General features: G+C 36.6%; 1 protein-coding gene across 1 annotated transcript in view; it reads left to right on the top strand.

Annotated features, from left to right (window-relative positions):
• Cog5 (component of oligomeric golgi complex 5) overlaps nt 1-13,534 on the top strand; it is a 253,334-nt gene that overhangs the window by 55,295 nt on the left and 184,505 nt on the right. The gene's annotated exons all lie outside the window — the stretch shown is intronic.

The raw sequence follows: 13,534 nt of genomic DNA, 5'->3' as shown, positions 1-13,534 counted from the left end.
CTCACTTCCTCTTCCTCCCAGCATTCTGCTCTGTTTACTCCACCCACCTATGTTCTAAGCTATGAGCCCAAGCAGTTTGTTTATTACTTAACCAGTGAAATAAACAGATTGATATATAACACTCCCACATCACTCTCTTATGTTTCTCTGAGGTTGAATAGCTGCTGCTATAACCTGGCCTTGAATGAAATTCCCATCTATATCTCTGCATATCCTGATATAATCATTTAAACGCTTTGTTTGGCAAGGGCATAATGCTTCCTTACAATATCTATTGGAATTTTCAAATACAAGTTGTTTTATCATAGGCATGGCTGTTGTCTCATCTCCAAACAATCTACCTGCTATTTGTAACAGTCTATCTACATAATCTTGGAATGGTTCAGACGGTCCTCGTAGAACTTTTGATAATTGATCCCCAGCTGTTTTGTTAGGTAGGGCCTTCCAAGCTTTAGTGGTAGCTGCAGCTATTTGGGCGAATACTCCTGGATCATAAAGATTTTTTTTTTTTTTTTGCTGCAAAACAGCATAAATTCCAGCCCCAGTTAACATATCTAAATTACATTGAGCTTGGCCCGTTAGAGCATTTAATTGGACCGTTTGCTTACAATTTTCCTGATATTCCCCTCACCATAGGAGATAATCTCCCCCAGATAAGACAGCACAACATAATTGCTGCCAATCACTTGGTGTTAAATTCATAGCAGAGAAAGATTCTACCATGGCCAACGTGAAGGGTGCTTGAGCCCCATATGCAGCAACAGCTTCCTTTAATTGTTTCATTTCTTTAAATTGTATTGCAAAATGCCTGGCGACTCCATCACTGGTGCAACCATATGTACAGGACAGAAACAAACTCCTTTGTTTTGTTCAGTGTCAGAGCCCCTACATAAATAAGACCACCAACCTTCATTATTATAAGCCGGTGAGGACGAGGGAGTTGATGTGAGTCTTTTTTTACTCTGTTTCCTCAGCTTTTTAAAGAGATTTTTTAATTCCTTATATATAATCTCCTCTTCTTCTGATGAATCTTCCTCACTATCCTCCACTAGCTCTAAATCATCAAACTCCTAATGTCCGACTCTTTTCTGAACGAAGAAAAGATACCACCCATCTTCACTCCTCTATATGTCTCTGTTGGCCAGGAATGACGCTGTCTGCTTACCTCTCTCCGAGGGGCTTCCAAGGGTGGTCTCTCAGCATTCCCTTTTCCGATATCTTGGCTGGGATTTCCAATTGCCGCTATCTCGGTGGAGACCTCCAATTACCACGCACCGAGCCCCCCATGTCTGCGCTCTGTGCACTGGCACCCAGTTACCAAGCTTCGGGCAAGGGGCTGGAAGTTGAAGACATGGATGTAGAGACAGACTGACACACGCAGCTCCAAACGCTGGTTCAGAAAGCCCATCTTTATTAACACCATGTAGACTTAAATACACTGCAGTTAATGGTCAACAGGTGATCCTCTGATCCTCTAACTAGGCACAGCTTCTAGTAACTTATATTAGAAGGTTCTAGGAGGGAAAAGCAACTGAAGGCCGGGACTCATTAATCCCAACAGGCACTAAAGCTTGATTTGGGAAGAGACTTGTATAACCAGTTTCAGTTGAGTATGACAGTTAGTGTTTATTTGGGATTCCCTGTATGGTAATATAGATTCTCCAGCTCTATCAGGGCTGAAAGAATACCCAGGGTTATCTCTTGTTCGAAAAACAAAATAAGAAACACTCCACTCTTTTCCATATATACTAAATGTAACTATGGGGTAGGGGGTAAATAAAATTACTTTGCTGATATATTGTCTTCTGACAAAGTTTGAGAATCATTAAGAATAACCACCTAATTAATTGATGTAGAAAAATTACTACTTAACACTAAGTGGTGAAATTGATATTTTAAAGTAAGTTAAACTGTAGTAATGAAAAATAAAAGCTAAAAAGGATTGATTAGAAAGATTTTCACTGAGAGTAAATGACTGAATAAATCTTCTTGAATGTATGCTTGTAGGCTAGTTATTTTAACATAATGGTCAGAACAACAGAGTGTTCAGAAATTCTTCTTTCATCAAAGTGATACATTGCTAACACTTTAGAGACTTGAGACTATCATAAAATTATAGCAGAAATGACTACAAGTATTTCTTCTGTGAAATTTAGATGGAGACAGGAAGAGATGAGCTTTGAAACCATTTAGATCATGGTTTCCATTTCCTTCTGTCTTGGTGACCTGATTTGAAGAACTTCTCTCCCATTTCAAACACCGTTGAGATTTACTGAGACAGAGTTTATAGACTGCCTTTGCCCATGCCTAGTGTGTTAGCAGGGCCTCCGAAGATTGCTTTTCTCTCATCCATTTTTCTCTAGGACTGGAAAAACTAAGTTTTTGTTACATTTTAGCAGTCAGTTTGGGCACATGTCACACTCTGTGGTTGTGTTCTACTCTCTGCATTCAAAAGCACATTTACAATTCTAGAAAAAAAAGTTGTTACTTTTATGTGTACATTCTTCATGGATTTTTTTTTTTCCAGATAGGGACTTACACTGCATTTCAGGTCACTGTGTGACCTAGGCTGATCTCAGATTCTTTACAGTTTTCCCGCCTCAGCTTACTGAGTCCTAGGATTACAAAAATGGACCAACACACCTAGCTTTTCTCACAGATTTATTTTTTGAGAATAAAATATTGAAGTCTTATTCCACAGAGTAAGTTAGAGATGGGTACTGAAAGATAATAAAAAATACTTAAGGGCTGGGGAAATGGCTCAATGATTAACAGCACTGGCTACTCTTCCAGAGAACCCTGGTTCATTTCCAGCCCTCACAGAGACATATGTGCAAGCAAAACAATGCATATAAAATAAAAAAATAAGCTTAAGAAAAGCGAAAACCAAGTTCCTAATGTATCTATTAAGGGAAGAAGTCATAGTAAATTTCTTTTATAATTTATTCCTTTAAAAATGACTATGTCACCTAATTGAATTGAAATGCCATTGTTAGCTGTTTTTAAACAAATTCCACAATAATACGGTAAGTGCTGTATTGATCCTAGGTGCCAAGTCCTGATCCTTACTTAAATCATGAGCTAGTGCCCATGACACTTTCTTCCAGCAGCCTTTTGAAGTAATGTCATTTTAGAGATGGATAGAGTGTCTTGAGATGAGGCAGCAGTTTCATGATCAAACAGCTAGAGCAGTAAGGGCTGGATTTCTGTTTCTCTTAAAATATATCTTGAGGGCTGGGGAGATGGCTCAGTCAGTAAGGTACTTGCCACAAGTGTGGAGACCTGAGTTAGATTCCCCCCAAAGCCAGAACTGATGGCTGTGTGTGTAACTCCAGTGCTAGAGAGGCTGAGACAGCAGGATCTCTAGGCTTCTGGCCAGCCAGCCTGTGTTAATAGATGAGCTCCGGGTCCCAGGAAGAAAGAGGCCTTAACTCAAAAGACATAGTGGATGTCTCCTGAGGAACAGCATCCAAGCTTGGCCTCTGGCCTTCCTATCCACACACATGTGCATCTACTTGCACAAAACTTCCCTGAAATATTTCTGGTCACTTATGTGTTATGTTGCCAATTTACTGTAGAATTTGTAGACTTTTAGGTTTTGTGTATGACTGAAAAGTTCCTTTATATTCATTCTTCTTTTTTTTAAATAAATAATCCTTCAATAAAGTCTATAGTTAGTCTCAAATATTTAAAATGATAATTTGAGCATCTTTACTCATTATATATAGATTCCTCCCCCCTTACAGCTGTTTTCCTGGAGTTTTACAGCTTGTGCTCTGAGACAAAAGAGTATATGAATTTGTGAATTTTATAAATTGAAGTACAGTAGATTTTCCAGTGGAAGTTATATTTACCACTTAAAATTTTTTAATGTTATGATTAATACCCCTTTTCATGAATGTTACCTCATTTTCTTCATTATTTTTTTTCTCTAGAACTTTGCAGTTTAAAAGATTTTTGTGTTTCTGTGCCATGCTTGTGGCATGGTACAGACGTGGAGTTCAGAGGACAGCTTGTAGGCGTCCTCGGGAATCAGACTCAGGTTGTGAGGTTTGGTGGCAAATGTCTTTACCTAGTGTTTATCTTGCTGGACCTATTAATATTCCATCTAAACCATTTTAACTGTCAAATAATGATAGGCTGTGAAAACTAGAAAATTGAGGTATATGTTAATTTCTAAATACTGAAAAACCTTAAGTTCTTATCTAGATTCATTATTAGTAATTTAGAAAGTTAACCTCCTAAAAACCTCTATATCTAAAACTGCTTACCTAAAAACTGCTACATTTGACATACATACCATCTTGTACTCTGCGGTGTGGACACACTTCCATGTCAGTTCACAGGAACATGTGTTTTTATTTTAGCTGCTAATGCAGTGACTTACATATAGCTTCTCTTCTCCCAATTCATGTTGAAATTTGATTGCTGGAGATCAGTACTTTTAAGAGGTGATTAGCTCCTTTAGAGGAATTAAAGCCTTTACTGTGGGCATGGGTCAGTTACAGGGAACATGGTTCTTCACATGGGGAATCACTCCTTTACCTCTATCTTATTTTAAAAATTATGTTTTCATTTAGTATGAGACCATTTTCTGTTGGACTCCTGGGCTCTAGAACCATGAGGTGAATCAAATTCTTTCCTTTATAAATTACTTAGTTCTAGAGATTCTGTTATAACAACAGAACATGGACTGAGTTAGCTAAATGATCTTGTAAACTATCCAGTAATTTTATAGTTTACTATTGTTACCTATTTTGATTACTTATATTTTTTTGTTATTACCTTTATTTTGTTGACCATCCTTGAAGACCTGTCACATTGTTTTCTTAGGGTAAATTTTAGAAGCTAAATTTCTTGGTTAGAGGTCATGTTTAAGGTTTGTTTAATATTTCAAAATATTTCTTAGGTTTGATTTCTCCAACCCAAGTAGGATAGGATTGATTTCTGCTTTTCATCAAATATGCATGCCCTCCCCTTGCCCTTGCCCCCTCCCCTTCTTTTCCATCTTTGCTCTGATTGCATATACTCTACCACTCAGTCTCAGTGTACAGATGTCTCAATGAGAATCTTATGTTTTAGGCAAGTAGATTTTTCAAGTTAGTTAATAATGAAAGTTGAGTTCTTTTGCTTGTCATTTTCTTGCAGCCAACTCAGTGTGAGGGTAGAATAGCATTCTGGAATGTTAACTCTCTAGGCTCAGGCGTTTTTGCACTACGTGGTTCATATTAAACAGTATCTTTCCCGGTAATTTGTTTTTGAATTTTGAAAAGGAAGATATCTGGGTGGTATTTCTTTTTTTCTTTTCTTTCTTTTTTTTTTTTTTTTTTTTTTTTTTTTTTTTTTTTTTTTTATTTTTCGAGACAGGGTTTCTCCGGAGCTTTTGGTTCCTGTCCTGGAACTAGCTCTTGTAGACCAGGCTGGCCTCGAACTCACAGAGATCCACCTGCCTCTGCCTCCTGAGTGCTGGGATTAAAGGTGTGCGCCACCGCCGCCCAGCTGGGTGGTATTTCTTAAAGCCAGTCAGTCTATCTATTCCTCTTAAATAATAAAGGCTTGAAGGTTGGGAGGTAACGGAAGAGGAGGAAGGATATGGTCTAAGTCAGGTAAGAGCTTCTGTTGTCTCCTCCTCCTCCTCCTTCCTCCTTCTTCCTTCTTCCTCCTTTTTCCTCCTCCTTTTTCCTCCTCCTCCTCCTCCTCCGTTTTTAAAGTCAGGGTTTCTCTGTGTAACAGCCCTGGTTGTCGTGGAACTAGCTTTTGTAGACCAGGCTGGCCTTGAACTCACAGAGATCTGCCTGCCTCTGCTTCCTGAGTGTTGGGATTGAAGGCGTGTACCACCACAGCCTGGATACAATTGATTCTTGAATTAAGTCAGTTTGGCCATGATTTTACAAACAAGGAGACTGATTTTTGTTTTGTGGTTGTTATATTTGAGTAATTTTTTTAAAAAAAGTCTCTTATATTGTATATGGTTGTTTGCACAACATATGTATTTGTATCTAGTAGTCACAGAGGCCAGAAGAGGGTGTTGAATTTCCCTGAATTGGAGTTATAGGTGGTTGTGAATTACCATGTGGGTGCTTGCAACCAAATCTGAGTTCACTGCAGGAACAGCCAGTGCTCTTTCTGAAGAGCCATCGCTCCAGCCATCCCCAACCCCCTCAACCCCCAGTTGCAGAGGTACTTATTTTGCTTTTCCAGAGGTAATTCTTATTCTCTATGTTCAGTATATTTTAATAGTTTTGTGTTGAAAAGAGTAGAGATATTCAAGAATAGCATTTTATGGTCAGAATACCATAAATTGATGACAAACAGTGGTCATGAGATTTTTATATTTAGCTATTTTGGCTGAGTGGTTTATATTATTGAATAGTGTAGTAGCTTATGTCCTGTTTCATAGTGGTACCATTTTATAGTCTCAATACACATGTGCACCACACACCCCTCCACACACTGATAGGCACCAGCCTTGAACTTGTGATCTTTCTTCAACTCAGCCCTTCCAACTGGGATGAAAACCTGTACTATCATGCCTAATGAATGTATGGTTTTTAATGGAAATGTTTTATTTATAAAAAAAATTATGTCTTTAGGAAGCTAACGTCTTGGTAGATTGATTATGGTATGAATGGTTAAGTAGTTAATATTAATAAGTTTATTTTTTTCTTCAAGAAGTAGTTTGATATGAATTGAATTCAATTTGAGCTGTACCACATCTGTAACTTTTCATTTATTAGAAACTGAATGCCCTGAAACTTTAGTCTTCTGATAATGAAATTAGTGGTTCCCTTCTCTGAGAAGGTTTTTTGTTTTTGTTGTTGTTGTGTTGCTCAGACTGAGACTGCAGCCCCTGAGTCAGTGATAATTGTGCCCCAGCCTCTGCAGTGCTCAGACTTCCACCCTGAGCGCTGGATGGTTTTAAGTCAGCTGTTCTGAAACTTGAGCAGTCAGAACATTTGAAAGTAGTTATTTAAAATGAACTTTCCATGGCTAAAATCCTAGAGATTTTGATTGAGAAAGTCAAAAGGGCCCCAAAGTTGGCATTTTTTATTATATTTGTGTGTGTGTGTGCATGCATGTGTGCGTGTGTGTATTTGTGCATGTGTCGTGCACGCCTGTAGAGAGGTCAGAGGACAACTTGTGAAGGTCGGTCCTCTCTTACTATGTGGGTCCTGGGTTAGTTTGATCTTGGGTCTTCAGGCTTGGTGGCAAGTCCCTTTACCCACAGAGCTGTCTTGCTGGCCCAGGAGGAATAGGCATTTTAAACCAGCTTTGAAGAGGATTCTTATATAGGATGACTACATTTTGAGTAACACTGTTTTAATCATTAGTATACAGGAACTAAGATCAGAAACTGAAAAACTGTTCACTTTCAATTCCTCTACTATTTTCTGATGAGTCAGTGTGTGTTAAGTACTTTTTGGGGGAAGACAATATAAAAGTTTTCATTTTTATAATCAATTTATTGTTGTATATATAGTTATGAAAGCTTTATACAGTTGTCATAAGTTTATATTGGAACTCATTTTGTAGACCAGGCTAGCCTTGAACTTGCAGAGATCTGCCTGCCTCTGCCACCTGAGTCCTGGGAATAAAAGCGCGCGCCACCAACACCTGGCTTCTTTTTTTCTTTTTTGTTTTTTTGGAGTCATGATCTACTACACAAAACTGGCTGGTTTGGAACTATGTGTAGACCAGGAGGACCTAAACTTACAGTAATCTGCCTGTCTCTGTTGTCTGACTACTGAGATTGAAAATGTGCCCCATCATGCCTCGCTAATTCTGTTATGTTAGCTGGCCCTATGGCATAAATAATACAAATAGTTTTCTCTATCCAGTTAGCATATATTTTGTATATCAATAAAAGTTACCCTTATATAGGATGTATCATGGAATCATGAGTAATATAAAGGACTAATGTATTTGTATTTTTTCTGCATTCCCAGTCTATTTTTAGTGTGGTCAGAGTTCTTATTTTCTTAGCATTAACACAAAACTTTTATATTGAATTAAAATTTTCCACCTACTTTAAGTATTATATGTTTATAACTCTCTAAAGGGAAAGTAATTTCTTCATGATATTATTCTGTCTTGTGCCACTTTTTCTTTTCATTTTGAAAACTTGGCAGATATGTTTTGTAGTCTGCCTTGCTAACGTCTCTCAGGAGAACATGAAGCATTGCTTTCATGGAAGCAGGGAGAGGAAAATGACCTTTCTCTCAGACAGACTGAGCTCACTTTTATCTTAGTGATCCTTCAGGGTTTGATAGTGGAAGAGCTAATATCGGTGGCAGTGACAGGAATGACAGCCCCTTTTACCACCTGCTGGTGACATGCAAAACTGTCATGCTTGAAAACCCGGGTACATCTCATTGGGGTTGAGAAAACTGTGTGACAGAAGGGTAGAGACACTTAGGGTTATTGTCACTTTTTGTTTTTTAAGTAATGAGGATGGTGAGAAATATTTTCATTGAATTTCCTCAGCTCTTCTCAGGTGTAAAAATGAATTTTCTTAAGAGATCATAGCCTTTATATCAGTAATAAGGCCACTATTGCATTTCTGACCATGATACCATTCTTTTCATATATGTGCAAATGTATTTTAGTATTTTAATAGATTTTATACTTTAATGGTACAATGTCTATATTTCAAATATATTCAGCCAGTCAGTTTGCATATCTTTCATTATTTGAATAATTTTTAGAGAAAGTTCAGTTTTCAAATTAATTTTTTTGTTAGCTCTAACTCATAGTTCTATTTGTATTTTTCTAGAAGCTGAGTACCCTTAAGTATTTTAAGTCCGTAAAAAAAAAGATGTGTTTTTATTACTTTTATTCTTGTGTATGTGTGTCTGAATGCCACACGTGTGCATGAGCTTGCAGAAGCCAGAAGAGTGTGTTCTGTTCCTTGGAGCTGGGGTTACAGGAGGTTGTGAGCCTCCAGATGTGGGTGGTAGGAATGGAACTGAAGTCCTCTGGAGGAGCAGCAAGTCCTCTGAGCCATCGAGCTGCGTGCCTCCAGCCCTTGACTAGCTGTGTTTCCTTATTTTTCTCTCTTATGTTAGTACTAGATGTCATTTTATTACAACTTTAGCTCACACATCACTTCTTTGGATTCAATATGCATGTCTCCGAAGCAGTCTGCATTCAAGAACACATGCAAATAAAACTGAGCTGTAAAGAAAATACTCTCCAAAGATTTGCTTTGTTTACTTATTTCACATTTAATTTTAGGAAAGGAAGAAAAGTTGTTCTAGTCAGAAAAAACATTTGCTTCTGATACTAAGTTAAGAAATAGAAACCTTTTTTGCAGTTTTCCAAGGTGATCTTGAAATATAGCTCGAAGCTATTTGAGTCTATAAAAAAGATTTAATTATTTTATACTTTGTCAGTATTTCTTAATATTGCTATATTTTAAAAATCTTAATTTAAAATGTTATATTTATGAGCCAGAAGTAGTGACATATGCCTTTCATCTCAGCACTTGGGAGTTAGATGCAGATGGATCTCAGTGAGTTCTAGGCCAGCTTGGTCTACAGAGTGAGTACCAAGACAACCAGAACTACATAGTGAGACCCTATCTTAAAAAAAAAAAACAAAAAAAAACCCCAAGCCAAACAACAACAAAAAACTATGCAGCCATTAACAAAGAATGAAGATGTGAATATAGTGAGTTGAATAGATGTTCACTATGAATTATTGGGATAAAAAAAGCAAAGGACGATATTTTTGTTTTCTATTATATATGCATTATGTGTTGCTGTTATGTGGTTTCTCTTTTGAGAAATGGTTTCATGTAACCAGGTTAACCCTAAACTCGGTATTTCCCACTGTGTAGCCACGGATGACCCTCGTAACCTCTGACCCTCCTGACCAGGCTGGTGCCATCACACTTCATTTTAAGTGGTGTGGGAACTCAGGTCTTGTAATCCAGGGCTCTTTAATTCCCCATAAATGAAACTATTCAAAAAGATGCTTTAGTGGGAAGATGCAGTGGATTAACTAAGATATATAAAGTAGATGATTTAGAAAAATCAGTCTTAAAATTTTATCTTAGATGCTAGGTATGGTGGTTCATGCCTTGAATCCCAGCGCTTGGAAGGCAAAGGCAGATGTCTCTGAGTTTGAAACCATTCAGGTTGGTTCCAGACTAGCCAGGGTTAGTGTAACTCTGTCTCAAAAGCCAAAACCAAGAAAACAAAACAAAACAAAAAACTCCCAAAAAATTCCATCAGTCTAAATATTTTCTGGTAATAAAAACATTCATGAGGAATATTCATTTTGCTTTATTGAATTTTCTACCCCCAGATTCTTGCCATTTGGCCCTTGTTTATGTACTTTGAACAGTGTGTAAATATCTCCTTTATGGAAGGTAATCTGTTTTTCATGGTTGCTCATGTGTCCTGTTGATTGTGGCTGTAAGTAGCTATAACTGCCTGTCCCAGCTGTTTGCCCTTTGCTGGGCTGCTGCAATCATTTTGGCCAGACCCTCTGTAGTATCAGGGCAACGGCAATGCTCTCCTGTTCTTTGAGCCCTCCTCAGCCCGTTCTATGCATGTTATACTCTAACTCTGTTGTTGGTGATTTTGGAGGCTCGTCCTTTTCTTGTTGTTCCCTTGCTCATGTGTTTCTGCTGGCGTTTTCAGACCTTGTATAATGGCCCCAAGATAACTTCCTAAACAGCTTTCCTTCCAAACAACAATTTTCTTTTTTCTTTTTTTAAATTTATTTATTTATTAAAGATTTCCGTCTCTTCCCCGCCCCCGCCTCCCATTTCCCTCCCCTTCCCCATCAAGTCCCCCTCCCTCCTCAGCCCGAAGAGCAATCAGGGTTCCCTGCCCTGTGGGAAGTCCAAGGAACCCCCCCCTCCATCCATTTCTAGTAAGGTGAGCATCCAAACTGCCTAGGCTCTCACAAAGCCATTACGTGCAGTAGGATCAGAGACCCATTGCCAAACAATTTTCTTTTTTTCTGGAATATGCTGTAGTAGTTTTCACCAGTGGTACTTTTATTATGCTATTATTTAATTCAGTATAATTGTTTTCTCTTTTGGTCTCTTAAAATATTCTTCTTTTATCACCTTTTGCAACCTGCCTCCTCTTTCAGCTACTTTTACACTTTTTAAAATATCTCAAGCATCTTTCATCTTAAAATCCAAATATTCTTAAATCTGAAAGCTTTTGGACAAGATACAGGAGGAACATTCTACACTTTACCTAATGTGATGGTTTCAGTTCAGATGCAGACACATTAAAAATATGGCATAAAATTACCTTTAGATTATGTGTTTATGAAATAGATGAAACTCTTAATTAGAATTGGGCCCATCTGCAAGTTATGCCATAAAATATATACAGGTATTCCAAAATACCTACAGCGATCTGAAATCCTCCATCCCAAGCATTTCTGATAAGCAGTGCTTGATGTATACCTTCATTTTGAAATATAGCCTCAGATTCTGTGTGTAATAAAATTCTAGTAATTGTTTTCTTAAATTTTAGATTGTTGATTCCTGAGTCTGACTACAAAATATTTTTATTTTGTGTACATACATGTGTACATACATGTTCAAAGACCAGTATGTTTGGAGGTCAGAGGACCACTTTGTGGAATGTTTTTTCTTTATGTGGGTCAGGAGTCAAACTAGGGTTGTCACACTTATGTGGCAATTGCTTTTCCATTGGAGCACCTGACTGACAGGGGAAGCCACAGTTTTAACCTGGAGAACTGATGTTTTGCTGTAGCTCTTTTTGAGATGAAAAACTTACATTAATATGACTGACATTGTTGTCAAGTATAGAATAGAGTCTTTTAAAAAGCATAATTGTAAAAAAGTTAATCTCTTTAATAAGTTTGAATATCTTTTTGGTCAAGTAATAAATTTACTAAATTGTCAATAGAACAAGAAAGGCAATACAAATTTCTGAATTTTATGAACCTTATGCTTTGAATAGTTAACTTGACTGACTATAGAAGGTAGCATCTCTGCCCGACAGCATAGATTGAAAGCACATAGATATAAAAATAAAATTATAAGATGTTGTCCATACAAATTAACTCATGCCTCTATTGTATTTTCAATAGAGGAAAAGTTAGCAAGGATGCTTTTTGGAGTAAAATTACTAGTGAAACGTAAAGAATTTTCACATTGAAGCAAAAGACATCTTGAGGAAAACAATGCTTCTGTTTGTCCATAGAGGAATGAAAAATCAAGGAAAACTTAAGATCGTCTAAGCTCTCATTTACCACAAGATCAACAGTTGCTTTCTTTCTTTTTTTTTTTAAACAAGGTTTTTACACACTGTGTGTTTAACACATTAAAAAGCTGCTTGAGGTTTCTGTGAGGTATGGGAAGTGTAGATTTTGCTTGTTATAAATCAATAGGTGTACACTTTTATCCTACAAGAATTCGTTACAGTAGGGCAAAATGCCTAATAGTTTACTCTGATGCTCAGTGCACAAATAGCAGCTTACAGGGCAAAGTTATAATGATTGCTATTTATTTATTTTTTTTTTAGTACAGAAGATCAGAATGCATGAAACTATTAGGCCAATATGGCAGAAACTTACTTTTATACTAAATTCTTTGTAATGCTTATTAAACCTTATGATTAAAAGTACTGAAAACACAGTGAAGGTATTTCTTAACATGAACACTAAAAGTAGTCTAGTTTTTAAAATTAAGATTGTAAATCTAGGTGCTAATATTTTAAGTCATGCTTGGAAGTTCAAGTACAAAATGCATTAAAAGTTTTAGTTAAGGTGTTAGATATTGTAAGCCAAATGCATTTATTGAGTGAAAAATTTCTTAACACCATTAAGTCTTAATTTTAGGGCTTAAAAAATTAATTGATTATGTTACATTTTGTCAAACTGCAGTATTTCTTTAATTTCGTAAAGCAGTAGGAAAGCAGGTCTTTGCCAAGTTTTGACACGCTAGCATTATTATCAGAAATAAATCAGTTTAGCTTGCCAGAAACCTTAGTGACTTCAAGCTCCTGTAACATGCTCTTTTTCCTAGGGATTAGGCTAGTCATTAAAGTTGATTAAATGAATCTCATTTATTTGTATAAAAATGATAGATAATGAATTGTTTAACATGAGATTTTAAATTTAAAAATGATTTTACTTCATTTATTGAATATAGTATTTAAAATATAGAATAATTCTTGTTAAACTAACTGGTTGTAATATATATAGTAGGTATTTTACCTATTTTAAATAAATTGTTGCTAAGTCTTTATTATTACTACAGATTGCCAGATTATTATAGCAAGTAATAAATTCTTGTTTGTTACAAAATTATTCATATTCCTTACAATCTATAATTACAATTAGTAATCATTTCCTAACATGTATTGAGGGTTTGAGAGAAAAATGCTCAAGTGACATGGTGGTGGAATAGAAATGTGACACAGTTTATTGTTGCTTTAATCACCTGGAGAGTGGAAACAGAGCTGCTGTAGTTTGAAGGATAAGAAGGAACAATGTATAAATTCTACCACAGGTGACTAGGAAGGAACAATGTATAAAT

This window comes from Microtus ochrogaster, chromosome 1 (genome assembly GCF_000317375.1).
Source record: "Microtus ochrogaster isolate Prairie Vole_2 chromosome 1, MicOch1.0, whole genome shotgun sequence".
NCBI classification, from domain to species: domain Eukaryota; kingdom Metazoa; phylum Chordata; class Mammalia; order Rodentia; family Cricetidae; genus Microtus; species Microtus ochrogaster.
Note: the sequence above shows the minus strand (reverse complement) of the source record. Positions and strands in the feature narration are given on the sequence as shown.